This window comes from Lithobates pipiens, unplaced genomic scaffold, assembly GCF_037356315.1.
Source record: "Lithobates pipiens isolate NorthernLeopardFrog02 unplaced genomic scaffold, aLitPip1_a1.2 Scaffold_27, whole genome shotgun sequence".
Taxonomy (NCBI): Eukaryota; Metazoa; Chordata; class Amphibia; order Anura; family Ranidae; genus Lithobates; species Lithobates pipiens.
The window spans coordinates 126,016,644-126,042,616 of record NW_027507788.1 but is presented as its reverse complement, the minus strand read 5'-3'; the positions used below and the strand labels follow the sequence as shown (position 1 = coordinate 126,042,616).

The 25,973-nt window shown below is 38.7% G+C and overlaps 1 protein-coding gene across 1 annotated transcript in view; it reads right to left on the bottom strand.

Annotated features, from left to right (window-relative positions):
• Positions 1 to 25,973, bottom strand: part of GRIN2D (glutamate ionotropic receptor NMDA type subunit 2D) — a 1,088,828-nt gene that overhangs the window by 888,010 nt on the left and 174,845 nt on the right. The window lies entirely within an intron of this gene.

Below are 25,973 nucleotides of genomic sequence, written 5' to 3'. Positions count from 1 at the left end.
CATACTTGCACATCCTGGAAATGCAGGATAAACATACTTAGTTTCCCTTTGCTCCCACAGTTGCCTGGAGAGAAGAAAAATATCACTTATGGGTATGGGGAGCATTGGGCTCTTCACAATCCCTTACCCTTCCACCCAGCACTATCAAGTGGGGGCCATAAAAATGTCCTCAGCCATGTGTAAGATCCAAGTTGTGATGCGGAGCTTACATTGGGCTAACTTTTTTTTCTTCTGTTTCCCTCATGGAGTTGTAGGAAGCAAAGGAAAGGTAGGTATGAAAATCAGCTGCTACAACCCCCAGGACTGATATCTGAAGGTGGTTGTCTTCTGGAACTCAAAAGGATCTGATTGAGTTGCTGATTTGTAAGGCTTTAGCACACCCTCGTGAAGTTTAAAGGTGTGAATATGTATCATATGTATATTTTACAATCTCACTTTACTGTATGTAATCCATAGACACCTTCTCAATAGCACAAAATCCTGAGGAAGTGAATTCTGGTTCCCAAAATGCGTTGAGATTTGTAATGCTATCTATACATCTGTATTTTGCAAGTTTCATGATTGCTATATGTATGAAGAAGCCACCTCAGTATATGGTCATTCAAATGAAAATGTAAATCAATATCTGGTGCAAATAAAAGTCATTTAACATTTTATATGTGCTTTTATATGTTCAATGAATTGTAATGTTATGTATATATTTATGTGTTTTAGTATCTCAAAAAAAAAAAAAAAAAGGTAAACAGAGTTTGGTTTCCTTTGAAGTGTAATGTGTGCTTTAAATACACCTAAAGTGACAATTTTTTCTGAGTTAAAAGAATAAAAATAATAAGATTCTGTAAAGGAATAGACTTTATACTTACCCATTCCACCACCCGTTCATACAATTTTTATTCTGTTGCTGAGTAAAGCTGGCCAAGAAATCAGCTTTGAATTGAGAATGGGGGGCAGACAAGTGACACTCCTGAAAGGTTGCAAAGTCTAGCACACACGGGCCGAATTTCAGATGGCATCGGTCAGGACATCGACATGTGTACTGCAGCCAGTCGGGCAGAAGCTGGCTGACTTCTGTTGATGGTACATGACCAAAAAAAGGTCTGCTGATTGGCGGCCAATCAGTGCTCTCAATGGCTGAAAGTACTGACCAGTGTGTTCTGACAGGGGGGAGTCCCCCTGTCAGAACACAATAGTACAACAGGGAGATCGCTGTACTAAGATTGCATGGTTAGCACAGTGGTTCCTCCTGAGCTGTTGTTTTTGGAGCACTTATGCATAACTTATATGGATGTTATTTATAATTTGTTCACTTACTGATAGGGTTCATTTATAATGTATTATGAGCTCTGTAATTTTTATGCATACGTCATTTTTTTTCTGAACAGGGATTGCTTCTAAAGCCATATCCCACTGATCACCATCAATATCTCCCATATCCATCACCCAGCGAGTCCTGCATTTCAGCCGAGCATGGTCTTGAATAGAGAATAGTAGTTCCAGATGAATATGAGAAATCAAGTCTTTGTGAGTACTAGATTGTAAGATCTCAGTCACTAGGGCTGAACTAGATACAGTCAAATTAAGGGTTCATTGTTGAACTTGTAGCATGTGCCTAAACTGAAATCATTGGTAAAATTGCCTAGACGATAATGAGAATTCAGTGTATAAAGAGTCATATGCCTTCAGGGTGGTACCACTACAGACCTGATGCCCTTTTGTTGCCAAGTTGAGAATCCCATTGATTTACAAAGTGAAAATTATGATTATGCCATAGGGAGGTAAAATCCAAAGGACCAGCAATATGTAATTCTTCTTTAGTGGTTTTCCTTTTGAAGAAGAACTGCTGTAGGGGAGGAAGAGGGAAGACTGCATAGGTCGCACTCTAAATGAGAGCTAGCAGGCAAGCTAGAGTTAGACAAGCTTATCAGTTTAGCTATAGGGTCCGAGGTAGCACACTGATCCCAGACAGTAAATTGTTCCATTTGAGATGCCATAAAATACAAAATTGGGGTGCGGGACAGCCAAGCCCCCCTATCCTTGCCATACTGCAAAGTGGTAAAGCTAATAAGGCCCTATTTTTTTTCCTACAAATAAGGTAAATCGGAACTGAGAATCTATGCTTTTAAATAATTTGTTAGGGATCCACATAGGAGAGTTTTGTAAGATATACAGAAGATGTGGGGCCCAGACCATCTTTATTGAATTGACTCAGCCCACTCCCGACAGGGGGTGCTTACACCAACTTAGGCTTTTTATTTTTTGTCTATACAACAGAGGGGTAAAATTCAGTTGGAGATAGTGTGAGGGCTCAGGGAAGCCACCACCCCTAGGTATTTAAAAGAGTTGGCTACAGTAATTTGATTGGTGCAGGCCAGGAGGGGTGCTCCTAGTGGGTCAAGGGCCATTAGAATGGATTTAGATCAATTTATAATAAAACTGGAGAATGAACTGAATTTATTGATAGTTGCCATCAGAGTCTGCAAGGAGCCAGCTGTGTCACACAGATGCAGCAGAGTGTGGGCTTGTCTCTCTACACAGTGTGGATACAGGTAAATATAATCTTTCACACAAGCATTTCAGATTTATTTTTTATTTTAGTGATTTTAAAGAATTTGAACCAACCTTATTGCCAAATATCATAAGTGCCCTTTTTTAGACCCTATGAGGTCGATTTACAAAAGGCAAATATACTGTGCACTGCAAGTGCAATTGCACTAGAATTAAGGGAAAGCTCATACATGAGTGAAAGCTCTGCTGATTTCTAGCATCCAATCATGTGCAAGCAATTTTTTTGCATGTTCTCCTCAGATCTAGAGCAACTGCACTTGTAGCGCTCAGACTATTTGCCTTTAGTAAATCTACTACTCCCATGTATCACCCCTAAATTCCATTAAACATGTTAGAAAACAAAGCAAACAAGAACAGTGGTTCCTATAGGTAACATCAAAGTTTTACTAATATAATTAAAATAAGCAAAGCAATATTTTGCTTAAGTTAAAGAACTGCAGTCTAACTAGTAACTTTTGTATAAATATGAATGCTCCTGGCTCAGTTATTGAAGCCGGTTTTTCTGCTAATGCAATTGAGCTGTTCTCCTAAATCAGACACCCAGAATAATGTATTGTATGCGCCTGCTGTGCTTTAAGATCACTTGGAATCATACTGTGTGTGTGCCTTCCCTCTATTGCATTATCATGACAGATATAAGAAACACTGGCATAAGGGCTCCAATTAGTTCACAAGAGCAGAGCTTGCTTTGATTACTGTTTCAGACGTGTTTAGCTATGACATGATGATAAGGATAAGTGGCCAATATAAGGACTTGTGAACTCTTCTTTAAAGTGAAACTCCAGCCTAGACTTTTTTTTTTGTTTTAAATAGTTGGAAAAAAAGTTAGGACCTCTTTCAAGCTTTTCTTTTTTCTTTGTCCCCATTGAAGGCATTTCCAGTTCAAGAGACACAACAGAAACTGGAACATGAATCCACCCTAAAAGAAGGAAAATCTATCTTTTTAAAGGTGCCCCAATTAATAGATTTCCTGTCTACTTCCGTTTCAGTGATACCTGTAAAATTTTAGATTGACATTTGTGTTGAGTTACCAGACAGAAAGTGAAGCTGAATCTCTTCAGTGGGAACACAGGTTGCACTAAAAACCTTACATCAGTTCTAATCCCCTCAATTGACAATTTGAAAGAGGTTCTGGAAAGAGTTTTTTTTTCACAGCTAAATAAATTATATTAATCTATGCATCAGACCTAAAAAGAAGATATTTCCAAAGAAATTAGTCTAAAGAGGGATTGCCCTTCAAAGACAATGTGCAAGGAACTATGCATGCACTAAAAGACAAATAGCCTATAAAAACTTCACATTTATTGCTAGGGAGAGAAAGCCAGTGACTTAATTTTGTCCCATTATGAATCATGATGTCAACCAGAAAGTTGTATAGTCGTACACTAAATATCTTATAATGGTACAAATAGTATTGGATAAAGCAAGCACAATGAGAAATACTGACCTCCTGTACATTACTCACATTTTATAAGTGGCTTTGAAATTTCTAACTGAAAGTACAAAACCTTTTTAAGACCCTTTCCTCTTATGAGAAATATATGAAGTTGAATTGGTCTTCCGCCCTGTTCTGAATTAAAGAGCCACTTTCCATAAACTCCTAGCTGCTGTATGTAAAGCACATTTAAATATGATTTATAAATTAATATTTAACATTTTCAGGTGAGTACCACAACTAAATTTATTTAAAATGAAGGTGACACAAATTAGCTGAATTACTAAAGGCACTGAGAATCTTCACAATAAATTGTGTGAATATTCACTTTAATTATCCCATGCAGATGACATAAATAAATACGGATTTGCTTTCACGTGATTGAATTATTTAAGTGAATATTCATACAGTTTATTGTGTGAAGATTCTCAACTCAATATTCCAGGACATTATGAAAATAGAAGTTTAGGATTTGAAAAAAACAAACATTTATACTCATGTAGGTGGATTGTAGCATTGATCTGATACTGTATCTATACTCCCACTGGCTCTGTAGTGAGAGCTAAGCGATCAAACACAGCTGATCGCTCATCTCTCCCCCTCTGCTCTGAGCAGAGAGCTGTGACTGTCAGTCACCAGCTCTCTGCTCTCTCCTCCATCACTCACTGGAGCGCTGGGCTATGGAGGGTGGAGGAGGTGCTGGCTCAGCCTCTCAGCAGATCGCTGAGAAGCTGAGCCTGCTGTCAGTTCAGGCTTCTGGACAGATACCGACAAAAATGGTTGGGATATTTTCAGAGCCTAGACCGGCCCTGTGATGTCAGCTGACAGTGGGCCTTAGCTCGCTGTCGACTGAAAATGGATTGTAGCAGCGCAGAACGAACTGCACTCCTGTGATCCATAGGAAAGGTATGGCCAAAATAGCTCTGGCCATACTTCTCCTTTAACATCTTGTTTCATAAAACTAAAATCAAATGGCATTTTAGAGCCATCTTTAGAGCCAATAATTAAGCAAATAGTTGACTTTACAAATAAAGGCATTTCAGATCCTGTACAGGTTTTGGACAATAATAAACCTTTATTTTAGTAGATTTAAACACCATAACTAATATTCTACACACGCTTTACCATGTTCATTTTTTGTTATAAATGTTTTTATTTGTTTTAAGTTTGCAGCTTATATACTTAGTATATACATCGCAAGTTTCTGAAATGAGAATCACTCAGCTCAATCACTCAAACTATAAAATGCATATTCAAAAAATAATTGGATAAACCCATGAGTATCTTTTTTAATTTCTAATTTTCCTTTTATTCTTTTTTTTTTTTGAACAACAAATTTATGTAACATTTTTTGCAGCATAATACTTTTTTTTCTTAATAAAATGTTTATTGAAAAAAAAAAAGAATATGGTGCAACAAACTACCGTATATACTCGAGTATAGGCCGACCCGAATATAAGCCGAGGCCCCCAATTTACCCCCAAAAAAACTGGCAAACTTATTGACTCGTGTATAAGCCGAGGGTGAGACATGCCTGTCCATCCCTGTGTGTGTGTCCGTCCCTGTGTGTGTGTCCGTCCCTGTGTGTCCGTCCATCCCTGTGTGTGTGTGTGTCCATCCATCCATCCATCCCTGTGTGTGTGTCCGTCCCTGTGTGTGTGTCCGTCCCTGTGTGTCCGTCCATCCCTGTGTGTGTGTGTGTCCATCCATCCATCCATCCCTGTGTGTGTGTGTGTGTCCATCCATCCATCCATCCCTGTGTGTGTGTGTCTCCATCCATCCATCCCTGTGTGTGTGTGTCTCCATCCATCCATCCATCCCTGTGTGTGTGTGTCTCCATCCATCCATCCATCCATCCCTGTGTGTGTGTGTCTCCATCCATCCATCCCTGTGTGTGTGTGTCCGTGTGTGTGTGTGTGTGTGTGTGTGTGTGTGTGTGTGTGTGTGTGTCCAGCCTACCTGTGTCCCGAGCCTCCGTCCCGTGCCTTGCCTCCTTGCCTCCGTCCCGTGCCGTGCCTTGCCTCCTTGCCTCCGTCCCGTGCCGTGCCTTGCCTCCTTGCCTCTGTCCCGTGCCGTGCCTTGCCTCCGTCCCGTGTCGTGTCATGCCTTGCCTCCGTCCCGTGTCGTGTCGTGCCTTGCCTCCGTCCCGTCCCGTGCCGTGCCTTGCCTTGCCTCCGTCCCGTGCCTTGCCAGGATCGCCTCGGCGGCCATTCTAAAATTCAAAAGCCCCGCCTCCGCCTCCGCCTGTGATAGGCGGAACACTGAATTTCCCAGCAGCCTGTGTTCCGCCTATCACCGATATCGTCTCATCCTCGTACTACGGACGAGGATGAGACGATGTCCGTGATAGGCGGAACACAGGCTGCTGGGAAATTCAGTGTTCCGCCTATCACAGGCGGAGGCGGAGAAGGAGGCGCGGCTTTCAAATTGTAGTATGTCCGCCGTCTGTCTGCTCGATACGCTGATCGAGCAGTCAGACGGCGATGACTCGAGTATAAGCCGAGGGGGGCACTTTCAGCCTCAAAAAAGAGGCTGAAAATCTCGGCTTATACTCGAGTATATACGGTATACACGTGTATTATAAAACAATATATTTAGAGTGCACATTTTTTGTGCAATAAAAATATTAACTTTCACAACTCTTTGAACCTTTTATAGGGGTACAAATTTGACAAATAGAGTCATCAGAAAGGGGGGGAGAAAAACACTATAGCGCTTTTGATAGTAAACAGTACTTTCTTTGTCCCAAAAGGGAGACAATTGGGGAGGAAAGGGTGACAGAAGGATTTGGTTCTCGAAGAGAGAGTCCCTCCTAATGATATACAGTTAGGGACTATGCTGTGATTCTACCAGGAAGTTTCTTGTTTAGGACTTTCCCGTTATCTATCTCCCAATTGCCGTCTTGTACTGTCACCCTTTTGAGTATGCTCCTGATGGGGAATACAGGCCGTCATGCTAAAGCATGGTTTTTTGTTGTTACAATCAAAAAGCCTGCCAGAGAAATTAGGTGAATCTATCACTGTAGGGAGTTCTTGTAGGTAGAAATAAGATGAAAGGGACTGGAGGAATTTAGCAGTAATAAGATGTAAGGATAAAAAAAAGATAAAGACAGTATTTTTTTGAAAAATAGAAATGTGATTTTTATGATACACAGTCCTTTAGCAAACACAATGTTGTCCAATGAGTGATTTAATAAGTTAGCATCAACAGCAGGGGTGTGCACAAAGTGCAAAAACCTATTGCAGCTAATACAATCTATGTTTATTGTTGATAAATCATTTAAGAGTTAACGTATGTTTAGTTACCATGGTTTGCTGCATTTTGAGCATATTACTCATTAAATATGTGAAAGAATTACTGCGCCACCAATGTGAAAATAAGCTGCTAACACAACAGTAAGACTAATTGTATGCAAATGTGCAAATGTGAGTGAAAATGTGTAGTGCTAAAAGCATATAAGCCCTAGAAATAAACCTAGGGAAAGGTGTACATACACCTCTAGGATTGCGTAAACATTATCAGTGTGATGGGGAAAGGCTTTAAGTATAGCCTCAGATATTCATCAATAATATAAGATACAACCATACACTCATCCAAATTGGTTTATGAAGATTAGAAAGGTGGAAATATGTGGGCAGTTGCTGACGCTGATCAACATATATAACCACCTAGAGTGGTTATATATGGGTGGACTATCTCGGTACTGATACAATAACATGTACATGAAATAAAAATCTAAATTTGAATACATATAAAACATACAAAACATACATATTGTGCATTGTTAAAAGTAATAATACACCACCAAAAACTAATAACTAACGAGCCCCCCCCAACAATTGTCATTTAAAGTGGAATATAGAAAATTTACTCTACCGGTTTTCTTCAGGAGGGATCGTCTGTAGAAGGAAAGGGGGGGGAGGGAAAATGGAGAAAAGAGGGAGGAAGGGAAGGGGATGAGGGAATGAACTGGAAAGAAAGTAAAAGCTAATAGAAATTAAAATAGAAATAGAAAAGAAAAAGGATGAAGCTGGTGGTAAGGAAGAAAATAGAAGGAAGGGAGAGGGGGAGAAAGGAGGAAGGAAGGGGAGGGGAGGGGGAAAGGGAAGGGGGGAGAGGGGGAAGGGGGGAGACGGATGGGAAGGAAAAATAACAGAGGAAGAGAGTGAAAGAGGGGGAAAGAAGGAGGGACGCAAAAAGGGCAAAGGAAGGGGGGAAGGAGAGGGAGAGAGAGGGAAGGGGAACGGAGAAGGGAAGGAAAATGGGGGAGGGGAAAAGAAGAGGGGAAGGGGAAAAAAGGGAGAGAAAGTCCCCCCTCTTTCCCCCTTTTTCCCCTCCCCCCCTTTTTTCCACCTCCCCTCACATTGCTTCCTCCTCTCTCCCCCTCTCTCTCCACCCTATTTTCTTCCTTACCACCGGCTTCATCCTTTTTCTTTTCTATTTCTATTTTAATTTCTATTAGCTTTCTCTTTTTTTCCAATTAATTCCCTCTTCCCCTTCCCTCCCTCCCTCTTCCCCCTTGTTCGTCATGGGGGGGGAACTGTTTTTGGGTCCTGTTGCTGGTCGAGTCAGTCCAGTTGGGTGAGCAGGTCTTCCTTCTTCAATATTGTGTGTAATGTTTTTTTTTTTAAGCTGAATTCTGTTTTGTACGTATATATTTTTATTGTATTATCTGTTCTACAGACCGTCTCTCCTGATGAAGCGGTTTATACCGCTAAACCGGTAGAGTACATTTTCTATACAATTGTCAGGGAGTCCCATTAGTTGTTCGTTTTTCGTGGTGCATTGTAATTTTTAACAATATGTATGTTTTGTATGTTTTATATGTATTAAAATTTAGATTTTTATTTCATGTACGTGTTATTGTATCAGTACCAAGATAGTTTCCCAAAACAACTCTAGATGGTTATATATGTTGGTCATTGTCGGCAACTGCCCATACATTTCCACCTTTCTAATCTTCATTATCAGTGTGATAAAAAAAAAATCTAAATATATGAAAAAAAGGGAATTCAAACAAATACCAAAGATAAGATAAGATACACGTGCACTTTAGATATTACCTTATATGCCTGCATTCAGTTGAGTTGGCTGTTATAGTAATATCTTATTTACGTTGTTTGGTTTAGATTTGAACTTCTATTTGGAGTTTGTTTGAATTCCCTTTTTTTTCATATTTTTCGATTATTTTGATTTTATTACACTGATAATGTTTACACAATCCTAGAGGTGTATGTTCACCTTTCCCTAGGTTTATTTCTAGGGCTTATATGCTTTTACTGCTACACATTTTCACTCACATATTACTCATTGCATAGCATTGCAAAATAAAATAATTCAATTTTAAAACAAGCAATTAATAATACCCTTTTAACAATTTTTTTTATTTTTTTTATTTTTTTTTAGGTTGAGATGTCTTAAATAATAGAACTCTAGGCAAATAAATAAACTCACAGTCGAAATACAGTTTTGAGATCCACAGATCCATACTACATAGCCAAGAAGACCACTTTACCATGTTCTGGTTAAATTCTAGAGCTTCTTTTGTTGCATAGGTATGATGATGTTGATTATTTTGCCAATAAACAGACAGGAGCTGAAAAAGTGAAACTAGAATACAGGGTCATCTCCCGCTTTTATTTACCACGTGTCAGTGTGTCAATCACAAGACTGATTGCATAGTATTACAACAAAAATGGTGACAGGTAAGCAACTCACATATATGGGTTTTAATTTTATTTATTTATATATATATATATATATATATATATATATATATATATATATATATATATGTGTTGGCTTGAAGTAATGCTTTATCTATAATCATGTATTTTTGGCATCCCACAAAAATCACACATCCACACTAGTTTGGGTCCTTTAAAAAGAAATGCTTGCCACTTCTCCTCTAAAACTTGCAGATATGTATGCCTTTGCAGTTCATACCATTTAAAAATAAAGGTTTAAAAAATACAGAACTCCTGAAACCAATTTAAGGACAAGCACAACAGAATTTTTAATCTTCCAGTTTGTGTGCAGTGTCATGTGTGCTTTAAATTTAAGCAATTCTTGAAGGTTGAAGTTGCGACTCAGCTGTGCAGTTCACAGTTTCTTCCTTTACAAGAACATGCTAAATTAAATTTAGTCTCCCAGAATGATTTCCAATTCTCAAATTCTTAGCATCCGGTCACTGCTCAGCTCTGGCTGAAATCAAATGACTTATCCTTGGGTTAGCTTTAAACTTAATCTTCACATTAAATTTCAAGACTACTGAAATGTATTGGGTTTTGCAGCGTAGACCGTCACAAAACTGCAGCAATCTCGAAGCTGAACATAGAATAATGATCAGTTTTACATGTTTTTAGTTCCTAGATGGTCCCATATCACCATATTAAATGTTCTATATGGCAAAAAAAGCAATTATACCTGAAAAAAATCTGCAAAAACGATACCCAATTCAGCAGGGCTAGTTTTTATACAACAATAGTTTTTTTTTAGATTGCTGAACCCATTATATTTGTTTTCATTGTATTTATCTTATCAGATTATGTATAATTATTTTTTTTATTATGCTCAACTAAAAATGAATCATTTAAAGTGTAAGGAAAGGCAAACTTACATTTTTTTTTTTTTGGATAGAGTGCAGAGGGTATTGAACACCTATAAGTTGTTATTGCTGTATGTGTCCCCCTTAGGAAGATTCACCCCGTTTACCAATATCATTGAAAGTTAACATAGTTACATAGTTGGTAAGGTTGAAAAAAGACACCAGTCCATCCAGTCCAACCTGTGGTGTGTGTGTGCATGTGTTTATGTCAATGGTAAATTGTATAGCCCTATATGCTGTGATCGTTAAGATGCCCATCTAATAGTTTTTTGAAACTGTTGACACTCCCTGCAGATAACACTGTTTGTGGAAGGGAATTCCACATCCGTACTGCTCTAACAGTAAAGAACCTTCTGTGCAGTTTAAGGTTAAACCGCTTCTCTTCCAATTTCAGTGAATGGCCACATGTCATTTTAAACTCTCTCCCACTGAAAAAGTTTTTCCTATGCTAGGGTCACCATTATGGTATTTGTACATTACTATCATATCCCCTCTCAAGCGTCTCCTCTCCAGAGACAATACATTCAATGCTTGTAGTCTTTCACCGTAGCTGAGATCCCCTAATCCCTGTATTAGCTTTGTTACCCTTAACATAGTTTCATAGTTAGTAAGGTTGAATAAAGACACCAGTCCATCCAGTTTTACCTGAGTGAGTGTCTACAATTGTCCCTATCCCTTTACATTGTGCACTCACATTGGTCCCTACCCTCAATGAGCCCACAATCCAAGGTCCCCATTCATATACTAGGGCCAATTTTGGACATAAGCCAATTAACCTACCTGCATGTCTTTGGATTGTGGGAGGAAACCGGAGTACCCGGAGAAAACCCACGCAGGCACAGGGAGAACATGCAAGCTCCAGGCAGGTAGTGTCGTGGTTGGGATTCGAAACAGCGACCCTTCTTACTGCAAGGTGAGTGTGCTAACCACTACACCACTGTGTCGCCCCTCCACCAGATGAGCTGACCATCAATTTCCCGATGTGAATGTTCATATATACTTGCCATTTGTAAAATAAATATTGCACTTAGAGGTACTCTTCTGACTTTTTTTACACATCAGGGTATACTCTGGTTGGCTGCTAGCAACATCTTTGGGAATGGGTCTGTTAAAGCTTGGCCCTGTGGCAGGAAGTGAGCGATAGAGCAGTTATCAAAAAGGCAATACATTGCTAGCCTTTGTAGTAACACTCAACAGATAAGGCCAAAGATCTTCCGTCTTAACCCTTGTACACCTGGTCAGAAATTCAGACGGAAAATGTCCGATCGGACCTTGTTGTCGGATAATCCGATCGTGTGTGGGCTCCATCGGACTTTTTCCATTGGAATGTCCAACCAACAAAGTTTGAGAGCTGGATATAACATTTTCCGACAACATGAATCCGATCGGACTTTGTCCGATCATTTGTAGAGAATTCCGATCGGACAAAGTGCCACGCATGCTCAGATCAAATTACGAGACCAAAGCTATTGGCTACTAGCCTGAACGTAGTCCCCTGGTAACGAACGAGTGTCATCATGTTCTGAACGATCGGCTTTTCCGACAACTTTGTCCGACCGTGTGTATGCAACACCAGTTTCGGACAAAATCCGTCTGAAAAAATCTGATGGATTTTGTGGTCGGAATGTCCAACCGTGTATACAAGGGCTAAGGGCATAAAGGGGTTAAGAAGTTGCTGATTTTTATGCTGTGTGGTTCAGACAGACCTGGGGTGGCTACAGTCCAGATTGCAGAAGGGTTCTGTCCGGATCCAGTTTAGGTGCGAATTCTGGCAAAAATCTGGACCTGAATCACACCAGAAGTAGTGTACAAAAACGCACCGGACCCCATAATGTGAACTGCTGCCGCACATGTGTGAACCCATCTTCAATCCTATTATTTTAGGGTTAAAAAAAAATGCATTACATAAATAGAAGCACTTTTCCTGCAACAATATGTAAGATGCTAAAATATTTGCAGCAAAAACCTACCATGCGACATCTGCCTGGACTCTGATTATAGAAATCATAAATATATTGCATAGTACCAATCATTTAACTAATGTTATACAGACACTAATGTTATTTAGTCATCAAGTGTTTATATTTATTTCAGTCCTGTCCATGTAGCATTACAGTGCTTTGTGTTCCTAAGTAATTCTGACATTGTTTTCTTGTCATGTTTTCAGTTACTTTTAGCACATAAAAACAATAATCGGCCAAGGAAAATAACTATGCAGCATTTGGAGAAGTGGTATGAGAACACAGAAGAGAGGATGTGAAGGGGATGTTAAACGGAATAAGAGCTATCTCATGGGAGATAAACTAGATGGAATATAATGATTCAGCAAAGGTCAAGTACAGCTCAAACCAGGATTTTTTTTTATGGATTTTCACCCTTAGACACGTTTTATTAAAACAAAATTGTATAAGCTTATGGATCTTTTTGTTGTATAATTACAATAATGATGCAATCAACATAAAAATAAACCTTTTTATCCCAAAAGATTAAAAATAACTTAAGATGAGCCTCTCATAAGATCATAGAGTTTATACAGATACTGTATATACTGGATGTATGTAAAATGACCTCAGACTTCCATAATTTGTTATCTCCTGTTTTCTCCCGCATTCATCCTATCCTGTATGAACTGTATCCCTCCTGTGGCTGCTGTGAGCTGTACTTTCCATAATTTGCAGTTCCAAACAAATTACAGTGAATCCAAAGAGTATCTGCTAGGTGCATATCAATGGCAGTCAAAGCAAAAATTGAAAAATATGATGGATAGAGCCAGAAAAGTAAACATGCAGAGAAGGGGTGAAACAAAGCTGAAAAAATAAAAAGTATAAACATAAATAACAAAAAAATAGGGGAAAAAATACCCAATTGTATATTTGTTTAAGGTAGAATATGTAAAACGAGTAAACTTTAGAATCATTTCCAAAATGTTATTTAATCTTTACATTTAACCTTTGATAGATTTTCCTACTTTCTCCTGTTCTGTATAACATAATTGTTAACTGTCAGGGTGGATCCTCTCTCTTTTACCATTCCAGGTAAAAGAGAATGATAAAAGAGAAAGGATCCACCCTGACAACTGTTACATACTATATGCACACTCAGCAATTCCTTAAACAAAATGCCTGATTTAAAAAGTAAATGTATGATTAACCACGTCTGGACCACTCCATACATATATACTGTGGCAGGCCCTCCTGCGCAAAATCAAGTAACTGTATGAGATTTCGTGCAAAAGGGGATGTTCGCCGGCACACTATGATTGTTCATGAAAGAGGCAGAACAGTGGTCTGCCTTGTTTACATAGTTCTGTCAGAGGGGGCTATGTAGATCTTGTGTTTCTGCTAAGCAGGAAAACAGATCTCTGTCTTCCCCCAGTCAGAGCAATCCCCCCACATAGTTAGCAAGCACTCCCAGGGAATACATTTAACCCTTTGATCGCCCCTCATGTTAACCCTCTTGCCAGTGTAATTAGTACAGTGACCACAGTCCATATTCCCATCGCACACATTCCTGGAATAAGCTTTTTAGACTGCTGGGTGCTGTAGAGATAACCAGAGATAACCAGCTGGATAATGAAACCCATAAAATATGTAGATATTCTCCAGGATACCAAGGATCATTAATTTCATCCAAAGGCTTTTTTATTCAAGAAAGATCACATCACAAAGCAGTGTAGTGCAATGTTTCGGAGGCACACAGGACCCCTTCCTCGTGCATGTGACGAAGGGGTCCTGCGTGGCTCTGAAACATTGCATTACACTGCTTTGTGAGGTGATCTTTCTTAAAAAAAACGTTTGGAAGAAATTGACAATCCTTGGTGTGCTGACAGTGTGTTTTTTAGCACTGATCACAGTATTAGTGTCACTGGTCCCCAAAAATTGACACTTATGCCGCGTACACACGGTCGAACTGTTTGACGTACTTAGTCCGTTGAAACACATTTCAGCGGACAATCCGCTCGTGTGTGGGCTTCAGCAGACTTTTTCAGCGTGCAGTCCGGAGTACTAAGATTTTCGGTTTTTCCAAAAATCTGTCTGTCGTACTTTGGTTTCAGCGGACAATACGGTCGTCAGTATGCTAGTTCGACGGACTAAGAATGGCGTATGCCCAGAAAGGATTTACACGGCGGAAGGGTGCTTTGCTGTGTCTTGGACTTCCTATTTCTAGTACCGTTGTACGTGCTGTACACGTCATCGCGCAAGCTTTCGACGGACTGTTTGTGTATCCGTGTGTGGTCAAGTCCGTTCAGTGGAAAGAACGCCGGATTGTCCGTCGGATTGTATGACGGACTAAGTACGCCATACAATCCGCTCGTGTGTACGCGGCATTAGTGTCAGATTTGTCAGTCGCAATGTCGCAGTCCCACTAAAAATCACTGATTGCCACCATTACTAGTAAAAAATAAAAGACGCAATAACTGTTGTGCAAATCAATCAATATATGCTTTTTGGGATTTTTTTTTACCAAACATATGTAGCAGAATACATATTAGCCTAAATTGATGAAGAAATTCGATTTTTTTACATTTTTTTATGGGATATGTTTTATAGCTAACTGTAAAAAAATATATATTTATTTTTTTACAAAATTGTCAGTCCTTTTTTGTTTATAGCACAAAAAATAAAAACCGCAGAGGTGGTCAAATACCACCAAAATAAAGCTCTATTTGTGTGAAAAAGGACATCCTTTTTATCTGTGTACAATGTTACACGGCCACGCAATTGCCAGTTAAATTAATCCAGTGCTGTATTGCAAAAAATGGCCTGGCCATGATGGGATGGTAAACCTTCCAAGGCTGAAGTGATTAAACATAACAAAATGTTCCCTCAAGGTCCTCTCCAGAGTATAAATGACTTACCTTCTGATGCAGAAACTGCTGTATATTGCTGTTGCCTTATGGGTTTATGTGAAATTTCCATTAATAGCTGCAAAATATTGTAATTATGAATATATCTCATTTAGCTTGCATCTATGAAAGCCTATGAAAGCAAAAGGGCTTCACCCAAGCGCTTGTTAAGAGCAGAGAATGCTGGGACGAGGCTTTTATATACAAACAATGGAGAGCCAATTCCATTGTTTTACACCTACTCACTTTAAAGCAGTGTTAGTGGGCCCTGAGGACAGGGTTGATGACCACTGCTTCAAAGGATCCCATGCTGGGGGGTATGCAATGAAGGGAGCCCAACCCATAATCAATACCTATGTTCCTGTGGAAATTCAATTAAATCTCCTGCCCAGAATAGTCACAAGGATTTGCATGAAAGGGGGCCGATTTATGTAGTAAGCCCTCCAATCTTGATCCCCGCTGGGCCAACCTATGGGGCATCAGCATGAAGGGATATACTCAGAGCAGAGGGGAGGTAACGTTCTCTTTCTGGGAGACCAGCCATCAGAATGGAACTCTGGTAAGAATGGGTAATTATTGGAAAGGTATGCCTTTTTACTTGTAACTAAATATGTCTGTAGATTACTGTTTTAAGGAATATACTCTGTATTCCTTCATGTAAATATATTATTTCAACCTAATATTTTCTTCCTTGGTGTAAGACTATAGATAGATATTTTCTGTGTATTCGCTAGACTTTAACGATACTCTAATAAATGTTATTATATTTAAAGCTTTCACTCTTGGTCAAAAGAACTCTCATTTTACCCACCTCATATATTCAAGATAATAAATATTAAACATATAATTAACGGGTAACAATTGCCTAGCAAGTCAATGGTTGGATTTCCATAGAAATGTGTGCTGAGCACTTTCTTTAGCTTGTTCTATGCACACTGCAGCCCCAATTTACAGGTTGTCTTTAATCCATTTTAGCCTATGGGGTTAGAGGGCACATGTGCCAAGTCGAAGAGAATGTATCAGGGCTCACATTCAATGGAAACCCAGTTACTGACTGTGTGATTCAATACAGTTGCTTTGCATTGGAAGATAAGTATTTCATCCTCTAAAACGTATTAGTTAAGGTTGGGCGTGTCATAGTTATTATTTATACCAAATATTGCACTTATCCTTTAAAATTCAGAAACAGCATATGTTCTGTTATTTGAGAAAAGGTCATGGAATTGTTCCAAATGGCTGTAACCTTACAGAACAATTTTTGGAGGTAATTGTTGGATGGTGTTTTTCAGGATTGGGAATAAAGTTGGCATTTTCCTGTAGCACAGTAAAATCACTTCCCTTTTTGGCATTTATATGTCTAGAAGAGAAAGCCTAAGGCATCTATGTTAGGACAAAATACAATAAAATCTTGTCAGACTTATATATTTCTTTTAATTAATATTTGATCCTACACAGGTAGATCCATATTGTGTAAAACGCGTTGAACACTTCAGGATGAATTAATATTTGGTGTCCTAGGGCTGTACAAACTATAAATACAGCCTTGCTTCTGGCATTTTTACTAGCCATGGGAAAATTCTCTAAATTATTACTACACACTACTTTCTAAGTATGTCATTGGGCTCAGAAAATGGGATATGAGAATTTTTCGTATCACAGGGAAAGGGCATCCTTATATGATAGAAAAAAATGAAATTCTTAATAAAGGGAGAGTTCAGTCTCTTTTTATTAAAAAGTGTGATAGAATCATAATTGTGTCTTGTAATTTGTACTATTACAGCTGCCAATTGCCCCTGGTTTCAAGGGTTTTCCAAAGACATTTGCGTTCTGTTTTACCCTAGCTAATTTTTCTGCCCATACTTACTATAGGCATTAAAGTTGAACTCAAGACAGATATAAATGATGTAAATAAATGCCACTCAGTATTCCTTAACACTTGCCTCCCAGAAGATTTAGGACTAGGCCATTTTTTGCAATATGGCACTGCGTTACTTTAACTGACAATTTCACGGTCATGCAATACTAAGTGGTATTTGATCACCACTGCGTTTTTAATTTTTTGCCCTATAAACAAACAAGACCAAAAATTTTGATTTTTCGACGGGTTGGAAATCGACGGGTGGCGACAGACATCCAGTGCCCGGCATCTGCAGCATAAGCAGAACCCCTACGTGGGCATGCAGAATCACATATATATATATATATATATATATATATATATATATATAATTCTGCACAGGAAGGCCACCCTGTAGCAGTATATCTGCTACGGGGTGGATCCTGCCTAATTGGCCGAATTGGCTGAAATGCCTAAAAGGAGCCAATGAGTTGTGCTGCAGTGCAAGGAATATGCTGATATGAGAGAGAACAGTGACAAAGAGATGAGTTTATCTGTCTGTTACTGATTGACAGTGGGGAAAAATCAGGGCTCCTCCTCTACCAGACATGGCTGTGTGGTGTGACAGTCCTGTGTAAATCTCAGAAGTGGGTGGACAGAACTACAAGCCTTTTGTCAGGTAAATTATCTCCCATATAAGTTCATCATCTGTGTATTTAGCTGTTTGCCTGGAGTACTTCTTTAATGCAATTAAATGAGTGGCAGCTAAACTAGCCAATAATATTCAAAGCACACAGAGGAGCACACAATGCACTTAAAGGAGTTGTAAAGGCAGTTACACAAAATCTCTTACTTTCAGAATGGAGTTCTGCCTTGTTTACATATTTAAAGGAGTTGTAATGGCAGAATGTTTTTTATCTATGCATTAAGATAACAAACCTTGTGTGTGTTGGTTCCCCAGCACCCCTTATTTACTTGCCTTAGCCCCATCTCTCAAGTGATGTCCACAAATGTATAAGCCATCTGGTACATTCCTCCTAATTGGCTTAAACACAGCAGCGGCACCATTGGATCCCATGGCTGTCAATCAAAGTCAGTCAGCCAATCAGGGGAGAAAGGGGTGGGGCCAGGTCAGGGCTTCCTTGTCTGAATGGATACATGGAGCTCTGATGGGGCTCGAGTGCCCCCATAGAAAGCAACTGGCTAAGGGGGCAGTCGATAAGAAGGAGGGGCAGGAGCAGAAAAGAGGGACCTCGAGGATCAGGGCTGTTCTGTGCAAAACCAACTGCACAGAGGAGTTAAATATAACATGTTTGTTATTTAAAAAACTTTAACTAACTTCCCACCCGGTCATCATTCTGCTTTGGCCACATGGGAAGTGGTTGCGTTAGCTTAAATGCAGGGATGCACCGTGCGGTGATCGGAGGTGCTGTGTGTCACTCTGACACAATGCAACTCCGATCTCCATCAGAGGCTCTTTACCGCATGATCAGCTGTGTCCAATCACAGCTGATCACAGCGTGTAACCAGGAAGTGCTGGTAAACATCTTTCCTTGGTTCACGCTAACAGGAGAACCGATCGGCGGCTCTCCTGTCACCGGGGGGGGGGGGGTCTAAGCTGATAATCAGTGCATTGATTATCAGCTCAGCCCCCATCAGAGGTGCCACCACAGCTGCCAATCAGTACCCATCAGCTGCCAGTCTGTGCCCACCAAGTGCCAATCAGTGCCCGTTAGTAACGCCTGTCAGTGCCTATGTCAGATGCCAATCAGTGCCCATATCAGATGCCAATCAGTACCTCATCATCAGTGCTTCCTATCAGTCCCATTTATTAGTGTCCCCAAAAGAAAGCTCTATGTGTGGGAAGAAAATGATAAAGATTTAATTTGAGTACAGTATTGTATGACCGTGCAATTGTCCTTCAAAGTGTGACAGCGCTGAAAGCTGAAAATTGTCCTGGGAAGGAAGGGGGGAATGTGCTCTGTATTGAAGTAGTTAAGCATTTATATAATTCTTCTCTTTATTGTTAATGGAGTTCAATATTGCACTGAATAAACAGAAGTGTTTCTTGTTTTCAAACTTCCCCAGGCATTATCTATTCATTCCAGTCATTACACTCAGTTAATATTTTATTGAAAAACAAAAAAAGTGTACTTTTTATGGAATAACCCCTTTAAGTTGTAAAACAAATTTTTTATTTTTTTTGTGTGAAACAGTAGGTGAAAAATGTGAGCAGCAAACATATTCTTATTTGCATGAAAATCTAAAGCGGGTTATATTTCACAGTATGAGATATTCTTTAAGCCTCTCTTTTACCCTTTAACTATAAAACATATTTTCTAAAACAGAAAAACTCTACGACTCCTGCCAAGAAAATGAAGTCAACCGTCACAGTAAATCTGTTCTTCTGCCATTCTAAAAAACTGTCTTTCTGTATGCATATTTGTAAAGAGTAAATAGCTCCTACTGGAAGTGCAAGTAAGTAAAATATACAATTAGAAAAAAAAATATTAATGTTATATAATAATATTTTCCAAAAGAAAAAACTGACAGAAGTGATTTGCTCTAGGATGATTGAGTAATCTGTTTGAGGGAGACAGGTCCTTATATTTCTGTTTAACTGTCCTCAAAATAGACTTTTATCAGTGATCTTTGCAAATAATACTTCAACAAATATACAAATTTTAAATATGAATGTGTCAATAACTTTGTAGTGCGTTGCACGAAAAACTTTGATTTGAAGCCAATATAAACATGACAAATACATTCACACATTTTATCTACAGTAACACTATCTTTTTTATAGACTAAACACTTAGAAAAAATTGCATTTTTATTGTTTTAATGTGTTTTTGTTTATATATCTTCCAAAGAAAGTCTTGTTAGTCCTAAACAACACGTTTATTACACAGAATATTTTTTATACAGCATATTTATTACACAGATAGACCATACACAGCGGATTACTGATCATGGTACCGCACTGCTGTGAGCTGCCCTGGTATTATGTGATCAATGTGGCCAATCAGAACAATCACAGTTATAGTAGTAAACAAGGCTGTCATTCATGATGTCTTGCCTACTGTTGTGTGTTTTCTATGATTGGTCACAGCAATCACATGGTACCAGGGACAAAGCAGCCTTGTACCATGTGATAGCTTTGACCAATCCTGAATGAAACCTTTGAATAGTGTTACCGATTGCTTTTACGGGGACCAGTGATTGCTTATACAGTAATGTGTCACTATGGTGACATTGTACCACTGTGGAGGTGATCATATACAATGGCTGCCTGCTCCGATATAATTTAATATCTTTACCTCCAGCCATAATCTCTGATTAACGCCACAGCAGTAGAATGACACCAGGCCAGTGCTGCCAGTCAGTATTCCTAATCAATGCCACACCATTCAATGTCACTAATCACCCTAGTCTGCTGACAGTGTCCATAATCACCATAGTGCACTCAATGTGTCCTCAATTACCGCCACCCTCTCACAGTGTCCCTAATCACCGCCATTCACCCACAGTGTCTCTAATCACTGCCACCCATTCACAATGTCCCTAATCACTGCAACTCACTCAGTAGGCTAGGTTTGTTTGGCCTATAGGAACTGATACTGCTATAGATGATGCTACACTACACTTTATTCCCTACAGTACGGTACAGTATGCTGCGCAAACTAATGACACACTATAAATCCTGTATAATAATGCATAATTTATGCACCTAAAATACCCAAAGGTGCTTCCTTGGATTTTGGGTCCCTCTATATGGCTAGACTGGGGAAAAAAAATCTCACACATGTGATATCCCCATACTTAGGAATAGTAGTAGAATGTGTTTTGGGGTCTAATTCTTAGTATGCCTATGATGTTTGTTAGAAATATGTTATTAATTGACAGCTATGTATAAAAAACAAAATACATTTTCATTTAGCTTCCTGCATTTTCCAAAAACTTGGGGGCAAAAAATGACATTATCAAAAGACTTACAGTACTTTGCCTTGGAGTGTTTTTAAATGGGGTAATTTTATGAGTGTTTTCACTGTCCTGGTTGTTCCAGGACCTCCAAAAATTTGATAATCAGGAAATTAGATGCATAATTTACGCTCTGTGAAAGCCCGAATGTGCCCCTTGGATTTTGGGTCCCTCTATACATCTAAGATGTAAAAAAAAGTTTCACATATGTGGTATCCTCGGGAGGCATAGGAGAATGTGTTGTGGGGTGTAATTATAAGTATGCCTATGCTGTGTGTAAGATATAACTTGTTAAATTGACAACTTTGTACAAAAACACACATTTTATTGAATTTCTTCATTTTCCACAAATATGTGACAAAAAATTACTTTAAAAAACTTACCATGCCTCTCACTAAATACAATGGGCTGTCTACTTTCCAAAAAGGGGTAATTTGGGGGGGTTGTATTTGCACTGTCCTGACATTTTATGGCCTCAAGAAATTAGATAGGCAGTCAGAACCTCAGGATTTTTAAATATATATCAGTGTGTAGCCTCTGTAACTTTTACACAGACTAAATAATATACAATGATTTGGGTTATTTAGCAGAATACTTTTTGGCCTAAATTAATGGAGAAATATTGTTTATTTCCAAAATTTTATAACAGAAACTAAGAAAATTAGATTTTCAAAAAAATGTATAATATCATTTAAAGTGGTTGTAAACCCTTACAAACCACTTTGACCTACAGGTAAGCCTAGATTAAGGTTTACCTGTAGGTCCAAGCAATATCTCCTAAACCTATATGGTTTAGGAGATATTTGCCCGAAAACGGGCACCGCTGTCTACGGCGCATGCGCCGTAGACAGCGGCGTGCAGGCGCACTGAGCGCGGCATTTCCAAGAATGGAGCTGCCGCGCGTGTCGACTCCCGTGTGCATGCGCGGGAGTGACGTCATCGCGGCTTCGCCGAATGACAGCGGCGGAGCTGCGAGACCCCACCAACAAGATGGATGCGGCGGACTACAGGGGACAGCGGCGACTTCGCTGGTTCCTGTGTCAGGTAAGTGACACATAATGGGCTACTATGCGATGCATAGTAGTCCATTATGCTTTGCCTTTGCAGGGAATGAAAGAGGAAGTAAACTCATCAGGGTTTACTTCCTCTTTAAATAGCAAAGAATAAAAGACCCAGTGGCGATAAAATACCATTGACATAAAGCTCTATCTACCCAACACAATTTAAGTATTGGATGACTGAGTAATTGTCATTCAAAGTGTGACAGAGCTGAAATCTGAAAATTGGCCTGAACAGTGAAAGTGTCTGGTACTGAGGTGGTAAAAATAACACATAGTGATTCACTGTTGCCATCATCAGAAAAGTGGCATTGAGAAATGTCATGCAGCCATCTCTGGAGTGCATGCATACATTGCTGCAGAGAGGATGCACAAAAAGCACAGCACCAGGATGCAACAAAGGGAATTCCAGCATTTTATAAAAAAAATGATTAGAATAGATAGATAGATAGATAGATAGAATATAGAATAGATAGATAAATTGTTTATAAAATACAGTGATTTAGCATAATAAACATCATCGAGGCAGGGTTTAAGTACAAATAAAATTGTTTTTTACTGAAAATGGCTATGAAATTATGCAATATTATTTTATATGAAAATGTGTTCATTAGTACCCTAGTTTACTAGAAGTAGCAATGAGCTTAAAGTTCAGAATGCAATTTGGTAGTTTGGGCGTTCGTCTGGACATCTGACTACATGACAGCTTCCTTGCCGTCAATGATTGCTCAGGAAGTGGCTGATACTGACACCCACTGAATCCCATGTAACCAGTGACATCACCTGACTCCATTCATTTACTGTCTGGGAACCGCCCGGACATGTGAACCAAGGGGCAGGCTCAGAGTGAATTCATTAGGTGCCAGTCAGTGACAAGATTGCATGTGTCCATCAGTGGTTGGGGTTTCATTCTCTGCACTGATGAGGCTGCACTGATAGGCACTGATAGGCTGATCTGATGGGCACTGATGTGTACTTAAAAGCTGCGCTGATGGGCACTGGTTGGGCTGCACTGATAATCAGGGCACTGACAATCAATGCTGTGATTATCAGTGTAAATAATGTACTGAGAGCCTTGTCAGTTATCGGTTCTCCTTTCCTCACCCAGACATAGAGTGTGAGGAAAGGACTGCAGATAACCGGCAATTCTGTTTACATGTGATCATCTGTGATTGCTCACAGATGATCGCATGGTAAAGAATCACAGTGATTGTCCCTTTACCGCGATCTGTGATCAGCTGGCTCTAAAGGACACCCCAGGGGGCATTCAGGGGTTAGGATTCTGTGAGGACATCCATGGACGCCCTCCCAGAACTAGAAAGCCATGCTGTAGCTGTCTTTTGGCTATAGTGTGGCACTAAAGTGGTTGTATCTAATGATAATTTTAAGCTTATGATAAGTTCCCAGACCTATTCATCGCTTAGGGGTGGAATCATACGTTGTATTTTTTTCTTACATAAAATTTGAATTTCTTATGAGTTTCAATATAAAGTCTGGAATAAGTTGGTAATATATGAAATCCCTGGTAACAACAGAAAATCATGTTTATCTAGAATAGAGATTTCATAACCTCCCTGTTGTTCTCATGCTTTAGAATACAACAATGCAACAGAAAACATAGAGCAATCCACCCAGTGCTTCTTTAGGTTGTGTTTACATGTTAGTGGATTCCAGTGGGATAATGTAGAGAGCTAACACAGGAAAACCGTAGCAAACATAGAACAGTAATACAAATCATTTGAGCCCATCTATATTTCTGTGCTATAGTGTTATATGTTCTGGAAAACATGGTCTGCTTTCATTTTACTTTGTCAATGTGCATTTTGGGCCCTGCAGAAATAAATTGTAATGCTATATTACAAATACATAGTTTGCAAATGTAACAAAGTTCATCAAGTGAGCAGCAGATTTTTTTTTTTTTTTTGGTGTCTCAAGTAGGAATGAGCAAAATACATGTAGGCTGATCCATTTTAACGCATGCTACAAGGCATATGGAAGCGTATAAAACTGAATGCCTGAGTGATCAGAAATAATGCTCATCTGATAGCAGACACTTTGCTAACCTTATATATTAATTTTATAAGACCATATAGACTAGAAATATGCTAATTGTGGTAGCTAGCATTACTTATTGAACCTATTGAAGTCAAAATGTGGCTGGATATGGTGAATGAAAGCACACTGGTTGATACACATATTAAAAAATAAAACTCTTTATAATTTTTTTGTGTGGAATAACTACAGAAAACTAAAATCAAATGGCAAGGTTGCAGGGCTACAGAACTGTTTGGGTTTAGCTACTGAATACAATAACTCTATGATTAAGTTGTGGTGTGTGCTGTTCATGAATAAAACTGTAAAATTTGTGTACCGTCATCAGACTGCAGTTCCTTTCTTCCTTGTGGTATTCATTTTAATGTACTCAGGCACATGAAATCTGAAATCTGATTGGTTGCAGCATTTTGTTTTTTGTAGTCCTCAAATTCCCTCTTTTGAATTTTCATAAATTTTATTTAATAAAAATTTTACACATTTTTTCAAGCAGACACTACCAAAAAATAAATATGTAGTTGGTCTTAGTTTTAAAAGAACATTTTAGGTCATTATAACCCATCCCTGTTGTGACAGCTTTTCAGTTTAATTAAATATCCGTTTTTGTAAAATAATAAAAAAATTTTTTTCTGAATTGATGTAATGGTGTGAATGGATATGTTCTATACATGTCTCTTTTCCTATGTAGATATCTAAATATATTTATCTTGCTCTTTCATATTTTAATCATGAAATTTAATATATCTATTTGGACAAACTACATAGCACACTTATCATTATGTCAGAGATTGTTAAATTAAAATCATTGCTAAATAATGTCTTTGAGATCATCAAGTATGGAACATGCCAGATAGAAAGTTCATAAATTGAACAATCTGTGTAATTTTCCCTTAAAAAGATTTGGCAAATGTTTAGTAACATTCCCACAGTTTGACACATTTTCTATTATCTGAGCAATGTATACACTTACATCAAATTTAGTAGCATGCATATTTATTGTGGCCAAGGCACAAAATAAGCAACAAATATACCAGCCCCCACAAATGCATAAACATTACATAAAGCATACCATAAAATACAAAACACATTTGTGAAATTTAGTAACACATATTCGCATAGCATTTTTAAAAATTGAAAACAACATAAATGGAAAACATGATAGATTTCCTTTACTAGCATTGGACTATTATTCCATAATGCTAATTATTCCACTGATAATATTATGACTGTATAACTTGAGGATAATTGAATTCATATTCCAAGGTAAATGTAAGGCTACAATATGAATAATATAGCTAGTTTTCTTCTAAATTGGCTAATGTTATTTAGAGGTCGAATTGCAAGAAACAAATCTACTTAATGTTATGTACAAACCACAAACCAAACATTCGATTTTGGATGACTTATGTTCCCTTTAAATAAATATGTATTTCCTTTCTGATTTCACAGCTTGTACAGCACATTCTGGATGAGTACAAATTAGAAAATTATTCTATAGAAATATTTAGGCTTTACTTTGCCTAATGCCTGATTGCTTTGCCTTCATGGACTACAGACAATTCAAACCTTCCACTGAAGCCATCAATGGAATA